We start from the raw sequence: 20,757 nt of genomic DNA, 5'->3' as shown, positions 1-20,757 counted from the left end.
CCCAGAAGGTTACAGTTGGAGCTGAGGCCCAGGGTGAAGTACCTGAGCTGACTCTCTGGGCATTGCTCTTCAAGATGGTGAAAGTTAAGCAGAGAACAGGGACAAAAGTGCATTTTGATATAAGCCCTTGTTTTTCTATCTCTCCCTGACCTCCAAGGAGCACCAGAGGCTCTGGGGATTACTTCATTGGCCTTTGCCAATGGATACTGCCTCTGTCTGCCCAGCCCTTTCTCCTGGACTTCTCTCCAAGTTAAAGATTGGCAGTTGTTAAAGTGAAAGGTTTTTCTGTCCAGCTGTGTCTAGGAATCTGTTTCAATCCAGATGGTCTGTAACATAGGCACTGGGAACATGCCAGCTTAAGATGCAGCCTTTTAAGGCAGTGCTGTCAAGTGGAAAGGACTCAGAAGTGGAAACCAGGAGACCTGATGTGAAGGCTCATTTGTGTCCTGGCTGATGGACAGCAGGAGAAGTAATCCAGTGGGAAGAAACGTGAGCAGAGGCACTGAGAGACAGGGAGTAGCAGGCGGGGCAAATCAGTTACTGAGTCTGTGAGGACATGCTGGGATCATTGGGGGAGCAGTTGTCTAGGTCAGCAGTTCCCCAATTTTTTGGTCTTAGGACCCCTTTATACTCCTCATTGTTGAGGCCTTCAAAGGGCTTTTGTTTATGTGAGCTTTAACCTGTTGCCGTCTAGTCGATTCCGACTTGTAGTGACCCTATTGGGTAGAATAGAACTGCCCCATAGGGTTTCTAAGGAGCGGCTGGTGGATTCAAACTGCCGACTTTACTCGTCCATATTTACTGTGTAAGAAATTAAAACTGAGAAATTAGAAGTATTTATTAATTCATTTAAAAATAATAAACCCATTACTTCTTGTTACGGTTTGAATTGTGTCCCCCAAAAATGTGTGTTGTAAATCCTAAACTTTATGCCTGTGGTTATAATCCCATTTGGGAATGGGTTGTCTTTGTTGTGTTAATTAGGTAGAATTAGTGTAGGGTGTATTTTGCGTCAATCTCTTTTGAGATATAAAAGAGATTAAACAACTGAGCAGAGGAGAGATGGGATAAGATAGATGCCAAGCCACATGGGTATCTCCAAGGAACCAGCAAGCAGAAGCTGAAGAGAAAGGACCTTCCTCCAGAGCTGACAGAGAAAGAAAGCCTTCCCTTGGAGCTGGAGCTCTGAATTCAGACTTCTAGCTTCCTAAACTGTGAGAAAATAAATTTGATTGTTAAAGCCATTCACTTGCGATATTTCTGTTATAGCAGCACTAGATAAGTAAGACAGAATTTGGTACCGAAGAGTTGGGTGCTTCTCTAACAGATACCGAAAATGTGGAAGCTGTCTTGAAATTGGGTAATGGATAGAGGCTGGAAGAGTTTTAAGGTGCCTAGTAGTAAAAGCCTAGATTGCCTTGAAGAGAGTGTTACTAGAAGTGTGAACGTTAAATGTACCTTTGTTGAGGCTTTAAAAGAAAATGATGAACATGTGATTGGACAGTGGAGGAAGGGTGATGCTTTTTTGCAGTGGCAAAGAACTTGTCTGAATTATGTTCACACGTTTGGTGGAAGGTAGAACTTGTAAGTGAACTTGGATATCTGGCTGATGAGATTTCTAAGCAAGATTTTAAAGGGTTTCTCCTTGCCACTTATAGTAAAATGGGAGAGGAAAGAGATGAACTTAAAAATGATTTGTGTAAAATGAAAACACAGCATAACCTTTTAAGATCCAATTATTTTTTGCTTTGAATTTTTTGTTGATACCATGTGTCTTTGGCTGGGTTCTATAGAGAAGCAAAATCAGTGAAACATATATATATGTACACACACACACACACACACACACACACACACAGGGAGAGGGAGAGAGAGAAAGATTTATCACAAGAAAATGGCTCATGTAGTTGTAGAGGCTGGCAAGTCCCAAGTTCATGGATCAGGCATCAGGCTGGAGGCTTCTTGTGACTCATGTAACTGAAGGGGCTGACGAACCCAAGATTGGTAGGTCAGACAGCAGGTCACTAGCTCACGGGCTGCTGAGACCGCCGAATCCAAGATCGGCAGGTAAGACAGCAGGCTTCTCCCTCACAGGCTGCAGAGGCTGATGAATTCCAAGATTGGCAGGTAACACAGCAGGCAACTGGCTCAAGTCCCCAGAACCAGAGGTCGGATGATGACAAGCTGGATGCAGGATTCAGAGCTAGCAAGTGAGGTTTACCAGAATGTCCATATATATATTGGATGCAGGCCACACCCTCGAGGAAACTACTATTGCAACCGACTGGCTGTTCACATCAGATCACATCATGGAGGATGACTACATCATTACATAACAGCCAAATTACATCATTACATAACTGCCAGACTTCATCCTTACAAAACTGCCAAACTACGTCATCACATAACTGCCAAACCACTGAGAATCATGCCCTAGTCAAGTTGACACACAACCTTAACCATCACAGGCTACCCCTTGTTAACTCGGCACCTGTACATATCTCCTTAAACCATACACAGTCTCTAAATAAAGACAATTAGCTAGTCATATTTGCACCTAGCATGAGACGACCAATATGTGTACAACTGAAAACACACTAGCCCCGTTTGTATCTTACATTTTATAAGAGAAGAAAACAAAAATGTTCAATGAACACATACAAGAAATACTCAAAACAGTTACAGTCCTCGTTTCTGCAACTGGTCACATGATCATAGCTGGTATTTAGAACTACCTTCTTCTACCACCCATTCATATTTCCTTTACCCTTAGCAAACACCTCAGCTGGTTGTGGTTCTTTGCCTGGTGGGGGTAACCCAAACCTTCATTCCTGAAGGGTTTGGGCCATTAGTAGTCATGTTTGAATTGGGTTGTGGTTTTCCATTGACTTTAATCACAGGGCATGGTAGTAGTAAGAGATACCCAAGGGATCTCCTGTATCATCTCCGTTATGCAACACTGATCTGACTTCCCATTGTTAATCAGGATCAATTACACCAGCCAGTATGGTAGCTCTCTTCTTTGCCTGTTGATCCAGATACATGAGGAGCCCAAAGTGGCTGGGTAGCATTCTTAACTTCTGGTTCAGTGGAATCTGTGTTGTGTCTCCAGGTGGGAGCATTCCTCCCGTTGGAACTAAGACCTCTAGACCCACAGAGCATAGGGACGCGGGGACAGGAAGCAGAAATTTTGCAGGTGGGTCACTAAGGGTAATAGTAAGTGTTACCACTCCCACTTCCCACCCCTTGACTCCTGGGTTCATGAATCCTGGCTATGGAGAAACAGCACCATATATTGGGCTCTAGTTTAGAGCATATGTAGCTTCCTGGAGAACATTGCCCCAACCTGCAAAGTATTGCCACCTAGCTGGTGCCCTGTTGTGTCTTTAGAAACCCATTCCATCATTCTTTCAAGCCAGCTGCTTCGGGATGATGGGGAATATGGTAAGCCCAGTGAATTTCATGAACATGGGCCCATTGCTGAACTTCATTTGCTGTGATGTGAGTCCTTTGATCTGAGGTGATGCTGTGTGGGATACCGTGACAGTGGATAAGGCATTCTATAAGTCCGTGGATTGTAGTGCAGGGAAGGCAAATCTGTATTTAGATTAAGTGTCTATCCCGGTAATAATGAAATGCTGACCTTTCCGTGATGGAAGGGGTCCAATGTAATCAACCTGCCACCAGGTTGCTGGCTGATCACTTTGAGGTATGGTGCCGTATTGGGGACTCAGTGTTGGTCTCTGCTGCTGGCAGATTGGGCACTCAGCAGTGGCTGTAGCCAAGTCAGCCTTGGTGAGTGGAAGTCCAAGTTTCTGAGCCCATGCATAACTTCCATCCCTACCACCATGGCCACTTTGTTCCTGAGTCCATTGGGCAATGATGGGAGTGGCTGGGGAAAGAGGATGACTGGTTTTCACAGAAACCGAAATTCTATCCACTTGATTGTTAAAATCTTCCTCTGCTGAGGTCACCCTTTGGTGAGCGTTCACATGAGACACAAATACCTTCACTTTGGCCCATTCAGAGAGATCTATCCATATACTTTTTCCCCATACCTCCTTGTCACCAATTTTCCAATCATGTTCCTTCAAAGTCTCTGATCATCCAGTCAAACCATTGGCCACAGCCCATGAATCAGTATACAATCACACATCTGGCCATTTCTCCTCCCAAGCAAAGTGAACAACCAGGTGCACTGCTCGAAGTTCTGCCCATTGGGAGGATTTTTCTTCATAACTGCCCTTCAGGGAGGTCCCAGAAAGGAGTTGCAGTGCAACCACTGTCCACTTTCAATTGTTGCGTGCATATTGTGCAGAACTCCTGGTACCAAATTCTGTCTTAGTTAACTAGTGCTGCTATAACAGAAATACCACAAGTGGATGGCTTTAACAAACAAATTTATTCTCTCAAGATTTAGGAGGCTAGAAGTCCAAATTCAGGGTGCCAGCTCTAGGGGAAGGTGTTCTCTCTCTGTTGTCTCTGAGGGAAAGTTCTTGTCTCCCTTCAACATCTGTGGGCCCGACTTTCCTTGGAAATCACCTTGTGTCTTGGCATCAGTCTTCCCCTGGGTCTTAGCGCAGGAAGCCTGGGTCCAAAGGACCTGCTCCGCTCCCAGCTCTTGTTTCTTAGTGGTGGTAGGTTCCTCCCTTTCTGCTCACTTCTCTCTTTTTTTATCTCTTGTAAGATAAAAGGTGACGCAAGCCACACCCCAGAGAAACTCCCCCTTACATCAGATCAGGGCTGTGAGCTGAGTAAGGGTGTTGTATCCCACCCTAATCCTCATTAACATGACCTAATCCTGCCTCGTTAACATAAGGGAGAGCTCATTCCCATAGGGGACCATAACTACAGGCATAGAGACTGCGATTTACAACACATCACAAAATGGAGGATAATCAGATCACAAAATGAAGGACAACCACACAATACTGGGAACCATGGCCTAGCCAAGATGACAGATTTTTTGGGGGGGATACAGTTCAATCCATGTGTTTTTTATTAATGGAAACATGCTGAATTATTGGGTATTGTTGAATTTTTGGTAGGTAGTATGGATTTTTTTTTTCTTGCCCCCTCCCACAAGCCTACCCTTTAGAGTACAGAGGGACATATGTTGTACCAATAATTGTACCCCAGAGTCCCCCTAGAATCTACTGGTACATACGTGTACTGAATTTTTTTGTGTGTGTTTTTTATTTTTCCTATCATAAATGCACACACCACACGCAACACCCTGTAGCAACAGTAATTTGTGACACACATGTTTTTTCTGTTTCAGTCACAAAGGCCCCTGCCATGCGACAGCATGCACTGTCAGTGGGAAAGCAGCTTCCCAATAAACCCCATAGGCTGAAAAAGTAAGTGGTCCCTTAATGTACTGCCAGGTATGAAAAGGTGAAAGATTTGGAAAATTCTGTTGTACAAACTAAGGACATGTTTCTTACAATGTTCACCAAGGGCATGGCTACACAATCTTTTGTTAAAGAAATTAAGCCTGTGATTGATGGATCTAACCAACTACCACAGCAGAAAACCCATCAGCTTAGACTGAAGGGGACAGAGAAAGAACGAAAGGAAAACTGTGTCTGCCTCTTGGAATTCTACAGGCAGGAAACAGGCCAAAGGCATATCTGTTATCCTCCAGGAATAGAAAAGGACCATCCCTGGAGCAGCTCAGAGATCAGAAGAACTGTTGGAAGGATCAAGGGAAGCAGAGCTGCCTTGGTCTCAAAGGGTGGGGCCGTGGCCTTTGGGGTTTCCAGGGGTAGGGCCATGGTCTCCTGGATCTCAGAGGCTGGGGCCACAGCCTCCTAGGTTTCAAAGAGTCGGATCTTTACCAGCTCAGTTCCAGAGTGTGGGGCTGCTGTTAAGGTGTGCTAGGGTGATGAGGCTATCACCTAAAGCAGAGGCGGCAGTGTTGCCATGCCCAAGGGACAAAAGAATGGGGCCTCCAGGTCTAAGGGGGTGGGGTCGCCACTCAGATGCACAAGGAGAATAGGACCGCCCAGAGACAGGGGAGCAGAGTTGCCATCCCAGAGGGCCTGGAAGGCAGAGCTGAAGCCCAGGGCCGAGGGGCCTCCACCCCGAATCCAGAGGGCATGGCCAACAAACATGCGGGCCAACAAACACCCAGAATCTGGAGGGCAGGGCCATTGCCCCGATGGTCTCAGAGAAGAGAGGAGCTAAAGTAATTTGTTCTGCTGGGTTTTAGACTTTTTTGGTGCCTCTTATCCCTTCTTTCCCTGCAGTTTCTCCTATGTGTAATGGAAATGTCTACCTTGTATCTGTTCCACCATTATACTTTGAAAACAGATAATTTGTAGTCTAGATTCCACAGGTTCAGAAAGGGAAAGGAATTTTGCCCCAGGATGGAATTTGCTTAAAGTCTCATCCGTATTTGATTTAGATGATTCAGAAGATGAGATTTTGAATTTGTAGTTGATTTAAGACTTTTGGGATGATATGGTGGGGTGAATGTGTTTTGCATGTGACAAGGACATGAATTTTTGGTGGCCAAAGGGTGGAATATTATGGATTGAATTTTGTCCAACAAAAATATGTGTTTTAAATCCTAACCTCTGTGCCTGTGGTTATAATCCCATTTGGGAATGGGTTGTCTTTGTTGTGTTAATGAAGCAGTATTAGTGTAGGGTGTATTTAGAGTCAATCTCTTTTGAGATATAAAAGAGATTAAACAAGCAAGCAGAGCAGAGATGGGGAAAGTGAGATGCTAAGACACATGGAGATCTCTAAGGATCAGGAAGCAAAAGCTGAAGAGACACAGACTTTCTCCAGAGCCAGCAGAGAGAAAGCCTTTCCCTAGAGCTGGTGCTCTGAATTCTGCTGTCTAGCCTCCTAAACTGTGAGAAAATAAATTTGTTTGTTAAAGCCATCTACTTGTGGTATTTCTGTTATAGCAGCACTAAACTGGATAACTAAGACAGAATTTGGTACCAGAAGAGGGGGTGCTGCTCTAACAGATACCGAAAATGTGGAAGCAGTTTTGGAATTGGGTAGTAGGTAGAGGCTGGAAGAGTTTTAAGGTACCTAGTAGTAAAAGCCTAAATTGCCTTGAAGAGAGTGTTACTAGAAGTGTGGATGTTAAATGTGCTTCCAGTGAGGCTTTAAAAGATAAGGACGGTGGAGGAAGGGTGATGCCATCCACTTGTGGTATTTCTGTTATAGCAGCACTAGATAACTAAGACATGTATTAACATAAATGACATGTGTTATGAAAAAGAAAATTTTGTTTTCCTAAACAAAAAAAATTTTAGTGAGAGGAGCTGCGTGATTTTACATTTTTGCAGATGTCTTTAACATCTGTCATCATAGAAGACAGCTGGATTCTCATAGCTCCTGAATTCATTCTGTTGTGATACCACATGTCGTGTAGCCTCTGGAAGACTCTCCTGTACACTTGCGAAAAAATGAGAGTGAAAAAGGCAAGTAAAGTCTTAGTCTTATCATAAAAATAAGTTTGGCTCATGGACCTTTGAGAGGGTATTAGGGACTTGCAGGGGTCCCTGGCCATGCTTTGAGATTCGCCTTGAAGGCCTTGGATGCCAAGGCAGAGTGTTTCACCTTGACAAGAGCAGCAGTAAGGAAGCACATCGTGATGGATCTAAGGTGGGTACAGATCTGGGAAGAGACCCGAGGCGGCACTCAGAGTGAGCCCACATGAGGGAGACCGAGCATGGCTATGGCCTCCTGGCAGGTTCGCTGCATTAACGCAGGAGAATTATAACACCAGCTACTCCCTCCAGGCGGTTGGAGCGAGCCTCCTTCCAGTCCTGGCTCACCCTTAAACTGCCAACCTCCCAGGCTCTCTGAGGAATAGAGGGGAAGTGCGTGCTAAGGGCATGGATGTTAAGTGTTGTTTCACCAACAGTGTGAAAAACAATGGGGTAGGTTTTATTCTCTTGGTTTCACAGACGTGAAGTCTGAGGCTTAGAGAAGGAATTTGCTTTACTTTTATGTTGAACCCCTGTGCTCTGTGGAAGAGGACGGGAAGAGTCAAAGCAACTCAGTGTTCAAAGCTAGGCAACTGGACCAGAGGCGGCTGTGGGTTGCTGATTTGGGGGCTTGAGAGCAATTTAGGGATTAACAGACTAGGACAGGTGGCCTCATTCCTCCTCACAGCCCCACTGCAAGCTTGCTCTGCAGCCAGAATGTGAGCTGTTTCTGTTCATCGGACCTCAGTCCTTTTATCTGTTCACTGAAAGTGCTGTGCTTGGCAGTTTCCAGTGTCCCATCCAAATTCTGACTTGAGTTTGGTGTTGGACTTGCTAAGTTCGAGGTGTGATGAAACACAGGGCTGAAATTTGGGTAGGACGTCCAGGTGGAGAGGGAGGGATGCAGATTTCCTCGGTCTAGAAGTGATATTGACTCCCGGGGAGGGGTGCCCTCTGAGGATGTGAGAGTGAAGGGAATGAATGGAATTTTGGAAGGCACCTAGAGGCCTACAAGTGACAAGTGGAGAGGTTTTTTGGGGGCTGGGTGGGTGCCTTGGGGAAACCTCAACTGGGTCCTGACCCTTGGATTTTTTGACAGGAATTTTGATGTCTTTAACGTTCAGTAAGAGAGCTATCCCCTTGGACTGAAATCTTTTAGTTATACCACAGTTTCTGTCATGAGCGTATGTGTATATATATATATATATATATGTTTAATTTTATTGTGCTTTAGGTGAAAGTCTATAGCACAAATTAGTTTCTCATTCAAAAATTTATGCACAGATTGATTGTGACATTGGTTGCAATCCCCGCAATGTGTCAGCACTCTCCCCCTTTCTCTTCATACCCCGGGTTTCCTGTGTCCATTCTTCCAATTTTCCTGTCCCTTCCTGCCTTTTTGTCTTTGCTTTTGGGCAGGTGTTGCCCATTTGGTCTCCTATACTTGACTGAACTAATAAGCATGTTGCTAATGTGTGCTATTGTTTGTTCTATAGGCCTGTCTAATCTTTGGCTGAAAGGTAGACTTTAGGAGTGGCTTCAGTTCTGAGTTAGCAGGGTGTCCAGGGGCCATAGTCTTGAGGGTCCCTCCAGTCTCTGTCAGACCAGTAAGTCAGGTCTGTTTTTGTGAATTTGAATTTAGTTCTACATTCTTCTCCCACTCTGTCCAGGACCCTCTATCGTGATCCCTGTCAGAGCTGTTGGTGGTGGTAGCCAGGCACCATCTAGTTCTTCTGGGCTCAGACTGGTAAAGGCTGTGATTCATGTGGTCCATTAGTCGTTTGGACTAATATTTTCCTTCTGTCTTTGATTTTCTTCATTCTTCTTTGCTCTAGATGGGATGGGACCAAAAGATGTATCTTAGATGGCCACTCGCACAGTTTTAAGACCCCAGATGCTACTCATCGAAGTAGGATGTAGAACATTTTCTTTACGAACCGTGTTATGCCAGTTCACCTAGATGTCCCTTGAGACCATGGTTCCCAGCCCTCAGCCCCAGTAACTTGGTCCCTCAAGGTGTTTGGATGTATCTACGAAGTTTCTATGACTTTGCCTTGGTCAAGTTGTGCTGACTTTCCCTATATTGTGTGTTGTCTTTCCCTCTACCAGAGTTAACACTCGTAGTTTCACCTCCTCACCTCTCCCTTCCTTTGTAGCAATCAAAGATTGTTTTTTTCTGTGTGTAAACCTTTTCTTGGGTTTTATAATAGCGGTCTCATTCAATATTTGTCCTTTTGTGATTGACTTATTTCACTCAGCATGATGCTCTCTGGATTCACCCATGTTGTGAGATGCTTCGAGGGTTCTTTATCGTTGTGTAGTATTCCATTGTGTGTATATACCATAATTTGTTTATCCATTCATCTGTTGATGGGCACTTAGATTGTTTCCATTTTTTTGCTATTGTGAATAGTGCTGTAGTGAACATGGTTGTGCCTATGTCTGTCTATTCATGTGACGGCTCTTATTTTTCTAGGATATATTCCTACGAGTGGGATTGCTGGATCATATGGTATTTTATTTCTAGCTTTGTAAGGAGGCACCATATCATTTTCCATATTAGTTATACCATTTTACATTCTCACCAGCAGTGCATAAGAGTTGCAGTCTCCCTGTAACCTCTCCAACATTTGTTATTTTCTGGTTTTTTGTTTTTTTTTCTGGTTAGTGCCAGTTAACGTCGGGGTGAGATATTTTCTATGGCATCTGTGCAAGAAAATATTTCCCTTGCCCTGTTCCTCCCTGCCCATCGCTCCTCCCAGCCCCAGACCCTGTCCTCATTGGCTGGCTGTCCTTGTGGAAAGGTCTGTGTAGGTTTCTTTTGAGAACTTTTCAGCTTGACCTTGGTCTGTATCGCTGGGGCTGCCTGGCCTCAGGGCCTCCTTTCCAGTGCCCCTTCTATGTTTTTTCCTTTTTTGGATTTGAGGAACTAATTTTCCAGGCTTCATATTGACAGGTGGAGTTTATGTCTTTGGTCTCTCTTAAAGGTTTAAAGAAAAAGTTACCAAAGTTGTACATGAATATTCATAGCAGCACTGTTCACAGCCGCCCAAAGGTGGAAACAACCCAAGTGTCCATCAGCAGATGAACGGATAAACACAATGTCATGTATCCACGCAACAGAATATTATTCATCCATCAAGAGAAATAAAGTCTTCATACATGGTCCCACATGAATGGATGAACCTTGAAAACTAAGTGAAATAAATCACAAAAGATCATGTATTGTATGATTCCATTAATGTGAAATGTCCAGATAGGCAAATCCATAGAGACAGAAAGCAGATTGGTGGTTGCCAGGGTCTGGGGAGAGGGGGTAATGGGAAGTGACTGCTAACACATGCAGAGTTTCCTTTTCGGGTGATGAAAATGTTCTAAAATTGTGGTGATGGTTGCACAACTCAGTGAATACACTAAAACCCACTGAATTCTATACTTAAAAAGGGTGAATTGTATGGTATATGAATTATATCTCAATAAAGCTATTAACAAAAAAGCAATTTCCACCACCTTGTTTTTGGCTTGTGTCCATATTCACATTTTGCCAAACCATTATATGACACATCTTTATTTCATGTCTTCCTGTCATTTTGTATTTGACAGTTGCTACCAATGAATAGTCCAACACAACAGCATCGCCATCCATTCTTGTCTCCTTCTTGGCTGCCTCAGACCCTGGGAGCCTATTTTATGGTCACAGTGTTGGCCTCACTCTTTCACATTCACGGACACACAGGCAACTTGTAGTTGGAACTATGGCCAAATGTGTGTCAGCAGTGAGGATGTGTTCAGTGCAGAAACAATGGGCCAGCAAATAGCATTTCTTAGAGCTCTGGTCTTTGCCTCACCAGATATTTATTGAGTGTCTATGCCTCTACCCTGTGCTGCTCCTGGTATGGCAGAAGGTGGGGCTATCGACAGCTTGTCCTGAGATCCAGGGGCCTCAGCAGTCAGTCTGGACAAGTGGGACCTTATGGTGCTGGCCTTTCTTGTGGAGTTTTTTGGGATGTGTGCACCCTCTCCTGCCCATGAATATGCTACCGAGGGGGAGGCGCAGCTTTGGGATGCTTCCTGGAGCTGCTGCCTTCCTTGGACAGAAGCTTGGGCCTCTGCAAGGACTGGCCATCTTCTATGCGGGCTCAGCTTGATGTTTACTTTCCTCAGGCCGACCTTCTCCTGACTGTGATTTCTAATTGACCTTTTGCTTACTTCTCATGAAGTGTCTCCTGAACTCCTCCCCTTGGCTCCCTGGTGCTCCTCCCTCTTTCCCTTATCTCTACTTTTTGTGCCTTTGTCTTGGTGTTGGTATTGCTCATGGCCTTATCATCTTTGTACTGATGGCCTCAAATCCTAGCCTTTGGCAGCACAGGTTGGTGGACGGTGGGAAGGACATGTCTGTCTTGCCTTTACAGAGAAAAGCAGAGGAGGGAGGAAAGAGTGGCACAGGCAGGGAAGGCGAGGAGGTGAGCACTGAGGAGTGGGACTGGTGTCCTGGGGTGCCCAGGACAGGCCTATTTCACCTGATGCTTGATGTTATTAACAGGGCTCCTTTCATTCTCAGAAGCGTCCTAGTTTGGATGGTAAGTTATGTGGCTACCCTATTTAGGAAGCCTGAAGTAGGAAATTTGTTGGCCTAGTTTCACTGTGGGTGGGGTAGAGGTGGTGGCCTGTGTACAGACTTGATGTCTTTGCACAGGTGGGAAGGACTCCTTCCAGCGAAGAGCCTCCTGATCTCTGTCAGTCTCTACACTCCTTAACCACCAATGGTTCCCAGCCAAGCTGGGTGAGTGGCTCTAGGGGGAGGTTGGTTTCTGGTTGGTTCACCTGTAGTGATAGGGATAGGGGTGTTTTCTTCCATTAGTACCTTACAGGTGATGTGCTTTGATGGCTGTATGAGCTTCCTGGGGCCACTGTCACAAATTATCACAAACAGCACACACTTATTCTCTCAGACTTGGAAGCCAGAAATCTGGAATCAAGGTGTTTGTAGGGCCGTACTCCCTCTGGAGGCTCTAGGGGAAAATCTGGTTTATGCCTCTTCCAGCTTCTGGTGGCTGCTGACACTCCTTCAACTGTGGGTACATTACTTCAGTTTCTGCCTCTGTGGTCACATGGCCTTCTCCTTTTCTCTGTCTCAAATCTCTCTCTGCCTCTCTTATAAGGACAGTTACTATTGGAGTTAGGGTCCACCCAGATAACCCAGGATGGTCTCATCTCAAGATCCTTAACTTAATCTCCAAAGTCCCTTTTTCCCAATAAAGTCACGTTCACAAGTTTAAGGGGTTAGGATGTGAACATATCTTTTTGGGGGCTACCACTAAACCCACTACAGTAGCTTGGCTGCAGGGATGTCTGGGCAAGACCCTGAGTGGGTGCTAGTCGAGATTAGACTCTCCCTGGAGAAAAGTCCCACTCAGGAACGTGCCTCCTCCTGGGTTGATGGCCAGCCTCCACTTGATGAGGTGGCTTAATGACATCAAGAGGCCCTGGGAAGTGGGTAGCCAGACACTTTAACTCAAATCCTGCTTCTGCCTCCCCTAGCTCTGTGGCCTTGGACAGGTCACTCCATCTCTTTGGGCACCTCCATTTCTTCTGCAACATAGAAGCAGTGGTAGTGGTAGCTATGATGATCCTGGGAGAAGTACATGTGTGACTAATAAGGGAGACCGGAGGGCATTTCCAAACAGACCCGCTAACCCTGCTCCTTTAGCTTTGTTGCCGTGTCCTTCAGAGCACCCTTGTTGGCTAGGGAAGGGGACGGGACACCTGCTGCATATCCAGTGTGTTCCTACCAGCTGATGTGCTGCGGCCTCTCTCACCCTTTGTCCAGCTTCCTCCCACAGCACGTTGTCCAGATCCTCAGGAGACCGCACCACCCAGGCTCTCCCTGGACCCACTGGCAGAGGCTGAACACGATTTGGAGCATCCTTATAGGCCTCAGAGTAGCCGACTCCTCGCTTTTGGAGGCAGGTCGATGGTGGTGATGTTAAGGAGGGTAGTTTGAGTCCCACACTGTCTGAAGGCAAAGCCACAGGACATTATTTTCTCATGACTTGGTGTGGAGGCACCATTGGAATAAGTCCCTCCAGGGGACTACCGTGATGGCCAACACCTCTTTGGTTCTGGTGCGTTTGCTCTAAGGGAAAAGCTCCGTTTTCCTGGGGCCCTGTGGCACTTCTAGGTCTGGGTGGAAGGAAGTGTGACTCCTGGTATGGGCTGTCAGGTATTTGGGGCGAGGGGACAGACAACCCTGCAGAGAAGGTTTTCTCCCTGGGGGCTTGGACTTGGAGCCATTTGGTCCTTGCACCATCCGTCTAGGTGACCACAGGACGCAGAGATAAGGCCTGAGGCTGGACTTTGACATGTGCTCATAGACCCCAGTGCCTTTTCCTGACCCATTCAGATGTCCCAGAGAAGACAGGGGACCTTGAGGCTAGCTATGATTTACACACTTATGAAGATGTCCAGAAGGCTGCTACCTGGGCCTTGCTTCTCCTTTTGTAATTGAAATGCAGAAAATATTAAACAGCCAGTGCATATGAGTGTGAAAGTGTTTTCACAGAAACTTCTTTGGAAAAAGGTGGGGGATGGAGAGGATCCAAAGAGCCAACCTCAAAACTGTAGAAGATGGATGAGCTTCAGCTTACACACAGTCTACCCATAGGTCTTTCAGGGACATCTCCACCAGCAGGTTGTTTGCCTCCATCCAAATGCTCTGCCGGCCCCCCACCTTTGGCCCAGAGAAATCTTTGCCCCAAGAATTTCCCCAGAGCTTGTATACTGGTACCCTCAGATATAGATCCTTCTTTAGGACTGTTAGGGACTTTGCCTCATAAAGAACTTTCATGGTGGTGGTGACTGGAAATCCAGTTTGCAGCCTGGTGAGGAAACCTGTATGGGATTTGGTGGGCCCTGCTCTGCCCTTACCCTTGGAATCTGGAGATTCAGAGTCCCTTTGGACTGGCTCCAGGTGACTCTGTGGTTGTGTCAGCACACTCTTCTGTGACTCTGAAACTCACCACCTTCCTGCTCTCGTGACTGCTCTGAGCAGCCAGCCCCCTCATCTTTCTGAGCACCAGTTGTGTGCTAGGCACTGTGAAGGTCCTGGGATAAGTGTCCTCAGCTTTAGCCATTCTTGATTGTTTTGCAGCCCAGTGCTTGTTTGCTTGTTTGATGTTGTTTCTTTTAATGGTGTGGAGGGGTTGGTGTACTTCTCTAATCTGTTGTAGAGGATGAAACAGAGACCCACACTATCTTATCCCTGGGCCACACAGTGAGTAAGTTGTGGAACCGGGACTTGAACCTGGGCCTCCTTGTTCCCAGGCCAGGGTCTTTACACTGTCCAGAGCTGTTAGATCATGCCACTGGTGGAGAATAGGCTATAAGGGTTTCCTGACCCCCTTCCTTGTCCTGCCAGGGACGATGAAGGCCTCCTTTTAGAAGCCTTCTGCGGAACTGTCTCAGAAGTCATGCCTTGCATGGTCAGGAAAACATCATCCCTCCCCTTTAAAAAACAATATATGGTAAGGACTATATAATAGCATTACATAAAAGGTAACAAACGAAAAAATTCTAAAAACTTGCCCATGATCCCAACAGTCAACAAAATCCCTGTTGGCTTTTTGACTCCATCTTTATGCATCTTATGAGCATAGACCCTGTTTTTCCTTCTTCCCGTGATTGCTTGTTCACGTGTCTTGTCTCTCTTGCTAGACCGCAAGCCCCTTGTTTTTATCTCTGGTGCTGGGCGTAGTTCAAGCTTCTGCATGGTTCCTGGGGAATTTCTGTTGAACACCTCCAGAGGGCACCAGTCACAGGAGACAGTATAGATGAAGCCACCTGGATCTGGGCAGGAAGTGCTGGCTTATGGAGTCGAGCGTGTGCCGTTGTATGTTTTGTTCTTGCTTAATGCTGTGTCAGGCTCTGGAGGGTTTCTTAGATTCTTCATAATTATTTATAATTAACAGCTGTGTAACATCTCGGTGAGTTGTTAGACCGTCATTTACTTAGCCATTTCCCTGCTGGACATTGGGTTGCTTCCCCTGTTTTGCTGGTACAGGTAATCTGGCTCTAAACTCCTTCATATGTTGAACTTATGCTTTGCTCTGTATTATTCCTTCTGTCTCGATTTCTGGCTGTGAGGTTACTGGGTCAGGAGCATGGAAACCTCTCGGCCCTTGCTGCATGTTGCTGTGTTGCTGCCCTGAGAGGACCAGGTTCTGGCAGCACTTCTGCTTTTTTTCTTTGCCAGCCATTGTGTGCACTCTGGTGTGACTGGGGACTTGAATTCAGAGAAGGGAGAAGTCTGAGTTGCAGCTCAGCCTGTTTGGGTGCCAGGCTCCGTCTGTATGTGTTTGCTCTGTAGTGTGCCATTTGTCCCTCTGGTGCTGGTGCCTGGAAGCTGTCGGTGTGCAAGCCAGGTGTGGCCCTGTGTGCCTGGGCTGTGCGTGGCTGGGGAGGCACTACCCACAGTACTCGGAGGGCACTTAGAGTGCAGTTAAGTCCTCAGCTGGGGTGATGACTAATATGCAACAGCATGTCCTCAGTCCACAGCTGGCTTCCTGTCAGGTACTCTTCCCGAAGGAGGTGGGGAGCATGCAAGCGACTTGTGTACAGACAGTGACTCCATGGAGTAGGTGTTTGTACATGGAAGGTGCCATTTGAAAGAGTAGAGGGCCTTTGGGATGGGGTGTTATCAGGCAGGTATGAAGGGCAAGACCTCTATTTTTACACTGATTGTTTTGGGGCTCCCCTCTCCAGTGCCATATTGTGTCATAAGTCTGGCTGCCTTTATTAGTAGGTGAAGCTGAGGGACAGGCTCCCTCTCTCCTGCCTCCCATTAGAAGTCCTGGCACCGACTTCTCCCTTACTTTCTGAGCTACAGCAGGCCTTGTGGAGCAGAGGGCAGCAGTGTTCCTGACATCTAGAGGCCAGGACGTTTCTAGGAGTGTCAGAGTGGCAGCTCCTTCCCCTGGCTGGCCCACTTGGCCTGAGTTGTGACAGTTCTGTCTCTGATAAAACCCAGATCTGCCAGAGGAAGGCTGTGAAGGGAAAGGGGCAGAAGAACCTGGCCCAGGCCAACTGAGCAGTCCTGGGAGGGAGAATGTGTGTACCATGTGTCTCGAGGAGAAGCCCGTCTGCCAGCTGCATTGCTGGGGCCAGCGTTTGGGTGGTCAGCATAGGCAGTCTAGACCCTCATGGAGTAGCTGCAGAGCCATCTTGGTTGGAGCCCGTAGGCTCTGGGTCCGCAGTGAGTCCCCGCTCCAGTGCTACATACTTGTGTGGGAGTGGGTTGGAGGGAACGTTTGCCAAATAACAGGGTTGTTGGGTTTTGTTTTTGTTTTTTTACATTAAACTTATTATTTTGAGATAATTGTAGTTTCACATGTCAAAACTCAAACCCGCTGCCTTCAAGCTGATTCTGACTCACAGCGACCCAGTAGGACAGAACTGCCCCATAGGGTTTCCGAGGCTGTAAATCTTTACAGAAGCAGATGCCACATCTTTCTCCCAGAGAGCGGCTGGTGGGTTCAAACTGCTCACCTTTTGGTAAGAGCTGAGGTTGAACATTTTTTCATGTGCTTATTTGTCATCTGTATATCTACCTCTGGTAAATGTCTCCATGTCTTTTGCCAGTGTTCTAATTGGATTGTTTGCTTTTTCACTGCTGAGTTTTGAGAGGATTTTGTATAGTCTAGATACTACTCCTTTGTTGGATATGTGGTTTTTAAATATTTTCTCCCACTTTGTAGTTTGACTTTTCATTCTCCTAACAGGGTCTTTTGCACAGCAAAAGTTTTTAATTTTGATGAAATCCAATTTATCGATTTTTCCTTTTATGGATTGTGCTTCTGGTGTCAAATCTAAGAACTCTTTGCCTCGTACTAGATTCTGAATATTTCCTCCTATTTTTTTTTTTTTTTAAGGTATGTGTTTTACATTTAAGTCTGTGATCCATTTAGAGTTTTTTTTCCTTTTAATTGTGTTTTAGGTGAAAGTTTACAGTGCAGATTAGTTTCTAATTAAAAAATTTATACACAAATTATTTTGTGACATTGGTTGCAATCCCCACAATGCCTGAGCACTCTCCGCCTTTTGCTTTATACCCCGACTTCCCTGTGTCCATTCTTCTAGTTTTCCTGTCCCTTCCTGCCTTTTCATCTTTGCTTTTCAGCAGGTGTTGCCCATCAGGTCTCCTGTACTTGATTGCACTTTCCTCATGTGTATTATTGTTTGTTTTATAGGCCTGTCTAGTCTTTGGCTGGAAACCCTGGTGGCATATTGGTTAAGAGCTATAGCTGTTGACCAAAAGGTCAGCAGTTCAAATCCACCAGGTGCTCCTTGGAAACTCTATGGGGCAGTTCCACTCTGTCCTATAGGGTCACTATAAGTCGGAATCAACTCAACGGCAATGGGTTATCTTTGGCTAAAAGGTGGACTTCAGGAGTGGCTTCCGGAGTCCTGAGTTCTGGGGCTATAGTCTCGGGGCTCCCTTCAGTCTCTGTCAGGCTGGTAAGTCTGGTCTTTTTTTGTGAGTTACAATTTTCTTCTACATTTTTCTCCCTCTCTGTCCAGAACCCTCTGTTGTGATCCCTGTCAGCCAGGTGCCATCTATTTCTTCTGGGTTCAGGCTGGTAGAGGCTGTGGTTCACAAGGTCCATTAGTCCTTTGGACTGACATTTTCCTTGCATCTTTGATTTTCTTCATTCACCTTTGCTCTGAACATGATGGGACCAATAGATGTATTTTAGATGACTGCTCAAAAGCTTTTAAGACCCCAGACGCTACTCACCAAAGTACAATGTAGAACATTTTCTTTATGAACTATGTTATGCCAATTTACCTCGATGTCCCCCCAAGATCATGGTCCCCAACCCTCAGCCCCAGTAATTTCGTCCCTCAAGGGGTTTGGATGTATCTAGGAAGCTTCTATGACTTTGCCTTGGTCAAATTGTGCTGACTTTCTCTATGTTGTATGTTTTCTTTTCAAAGTTAACACTTGTCTGCTGTCTAGTTAGTGATTTCCCCTCCTTGCCCTGCCTCACTCCTCCCTTGTAACCATCGAAGATTGTTTTTTTCTGTGTGTAAACCTTTTCTTGAGTTTTTATAATAGTGGTCTCATACAATATTTGTCATTTTTTGACTGACTCATCTCACTCATCATAACGCCCTACAGATTCATCCATGTTGTGAGATGCTTCGCAGATTCATCATTGTTCTTTATCATTGTGTGGTATTCCTTTGTTTATCCATTCATCTGTTGATGGGCATCTAGATTGTTTCCATCTTTTTGCTATTGTGAATAATGCTGCAGTGAACATGGGTGTGCCTATGTTCATGTGATGGCTCTTCTCTAGGATATATTCCTAGGAGCAGGATTGCTGGATCATATGGTATTTCTATTTCTAGCTTTTTAAGGAGGCACCATATCATTTTCCATAGTGGTTGTACCTTACATTCTCACCAGCAGTGCATAAGAGTTCCAGTTTCCCCACAACCTCTCCAGCACTTATTATTTTCTGTTTTTTGATTTGTGCCAGTAATGTTGGGGTGAGATGGTAACTCATTGCAGTTCTCATTTGCATTTCTGTAATGGCTAGTGAGGAAACCATGGTGGTGTAGTGGTTAAGTGCCATAGCTGCTAACCAGAAGGTCGGCAGTTCGAATCCACCAGGCACTCCTTGGAAACTCCATGGGGCAGTTCTACTCTGTCCTGTAGGATCGCTATGAGTAGGAATTGACTTGACAGCAATGGTTTTTTTTGTTTTTTTTTGGTAACGGCTAGTAATCAGGAGGTATCCTCATTTCTTTGTTAGCTGCCTGAGCATCTTCTTTGGTGAAGTGTCTGTTCAAATCCTTTGCCCGTTTTTTAATTGGATCATTTCTCGTTTTGTTATTGAGGTATTGAAGTGTTCTGTAAATTTTAGAGATTGGATATGTCATAGCCAAAAATTCTTTCCTGGTGTGTAGGTTCTCTTCTTACTCTTTTGGTGAAGTATTTTGATGAGCACAACTGTTTAAATTTCAAGAGCTCCCAGTTATCTAGTTTCTCTGGTGTTTGTGCATTGTTGGTTATGGTTTGTATTGAATTTATGCCATGTATTAAGGCCCCTAGCGTTGCCCCTAATTTTTTTTCTATGGTCTTTATCATTTTAGGTTTTATATTTATACTTTTCCAAGCATGATGTCCTTCTCTAGTGACTGGTCCCTCCTGATAATGTGTCCAAAGTATGTGAGACAAAGTCTGCCATCCTTGCTTCTAAGGAGAGTTCTGGCTGTACTTCTTCCAAGACAGATTTGTTCGTTTTTCTGGCAGTCCATGGTATATTCAGCATTCTTCACCAGCACCATAATTCAAAAGTGTCCATTCTTCTTTGGTTTTCCTTATTCATAGTCCAGCTTTCGCATGTATATGAGGTGATTGAAAATACCATGGCTTGGGTCAGGTGCACCTTACTTATCAAAGTGATATGTGCTTTTTAACACTTTAAAGAGGTCTTTTACAGCAGATTTGCCCAAAGTAATATGTCATTTGATTTCTTGATTGCTGCTTCCATGGGTGTTGATTGTGAATCCAGTAAAATGAAATCCTTGACAACTTCAGTATTTTCTCCGTTTATCATGATGTTACTTATTGGTCCAGTCGTGAGGATTTTTGTTTTCTTTTATGTTGAAGTGTAATCCATACTGAAGGTTGCGGTTTGATCTTCATCTGTAAGTGGTTCAAGCCTTCTTCACTTTTAGCGAGCAAGGTTGTGTCATCTGCATATTGCAGGTTGTTAACCAGTCTTTCTCCAATCCTGAGGCCACATTCTTCTTCATGTAGTCCAACTTCTCTGATTATTTGCTCAGCGTGCAGATTGAATAAGTATGGTAAAAGCATACAGCCCTGACACACACCTTTTCTGATTTAAAACCACACAGTGTCCTCTTGTTCTTCTCAAATGATTGCCTCTTGGTCAAGGTACAGGTTCCTCATGAGCACAATTAAGTGTTGTGGAATTCCCATTTTTCTCAGTGGTACCCATAATTTGTTATGATCCACATAGTTGAATGCCTTTGTATAGTCAATAAAACTTAGGTAAACATTTTTCTAGTATTCTCTGCGTTCAGCCAAGATCCATCTGACATCCGCAATGATATCCCTGGTTCCACGTCCTCTTCTGAATCTGGCTTGAATTTCTGGCAGTTCCCTGTTGATATATTGCTGCAACTGCTTTTGAATTATCTTCAGTAAAATTTTACTTGCGTGTGATATTAATGATATTGTTCGATAATTTCCGCATTCTGTTGGATCCCCCTT

At 45.1% G+C, this 20,757-nt stretch overlaps 1 protein-coding gene across 4 annotated transcripts in view; it reads left to right on the top strand.

Annotated features, from left to right (window-relative positions):
* The window catches only part of MPRIP (myosin phosphatase Rho interacting protein), a 201,253-nt gene that overhangs the window by 13,447 nt on the left and 167,049 nt on the right, over window positions 1–20,757 (top strand). The window lies entirely within an intron of this gene.

This window comes from Trichechus manatus, unplaced genomic scaffold (genome assembly GCF_000243295.1).
Source record: "Trichechus manatus latirostris isolate Lorelei unplaced genomic scaffold, TriManLat1.0 scaffold00080, whole genome shotgun sequence".
In the NCBI taxonomy this organism is placed as follows: domain Eukaryota; kingdom Metazoa; phylum Chordata; class Mammalia; order Sirenia; family Trichechidae; genus Trichechus; species Trichechus manatus.
This window is presented reverse-complemented; position numbering and strand designations above follow the sequence as displayed.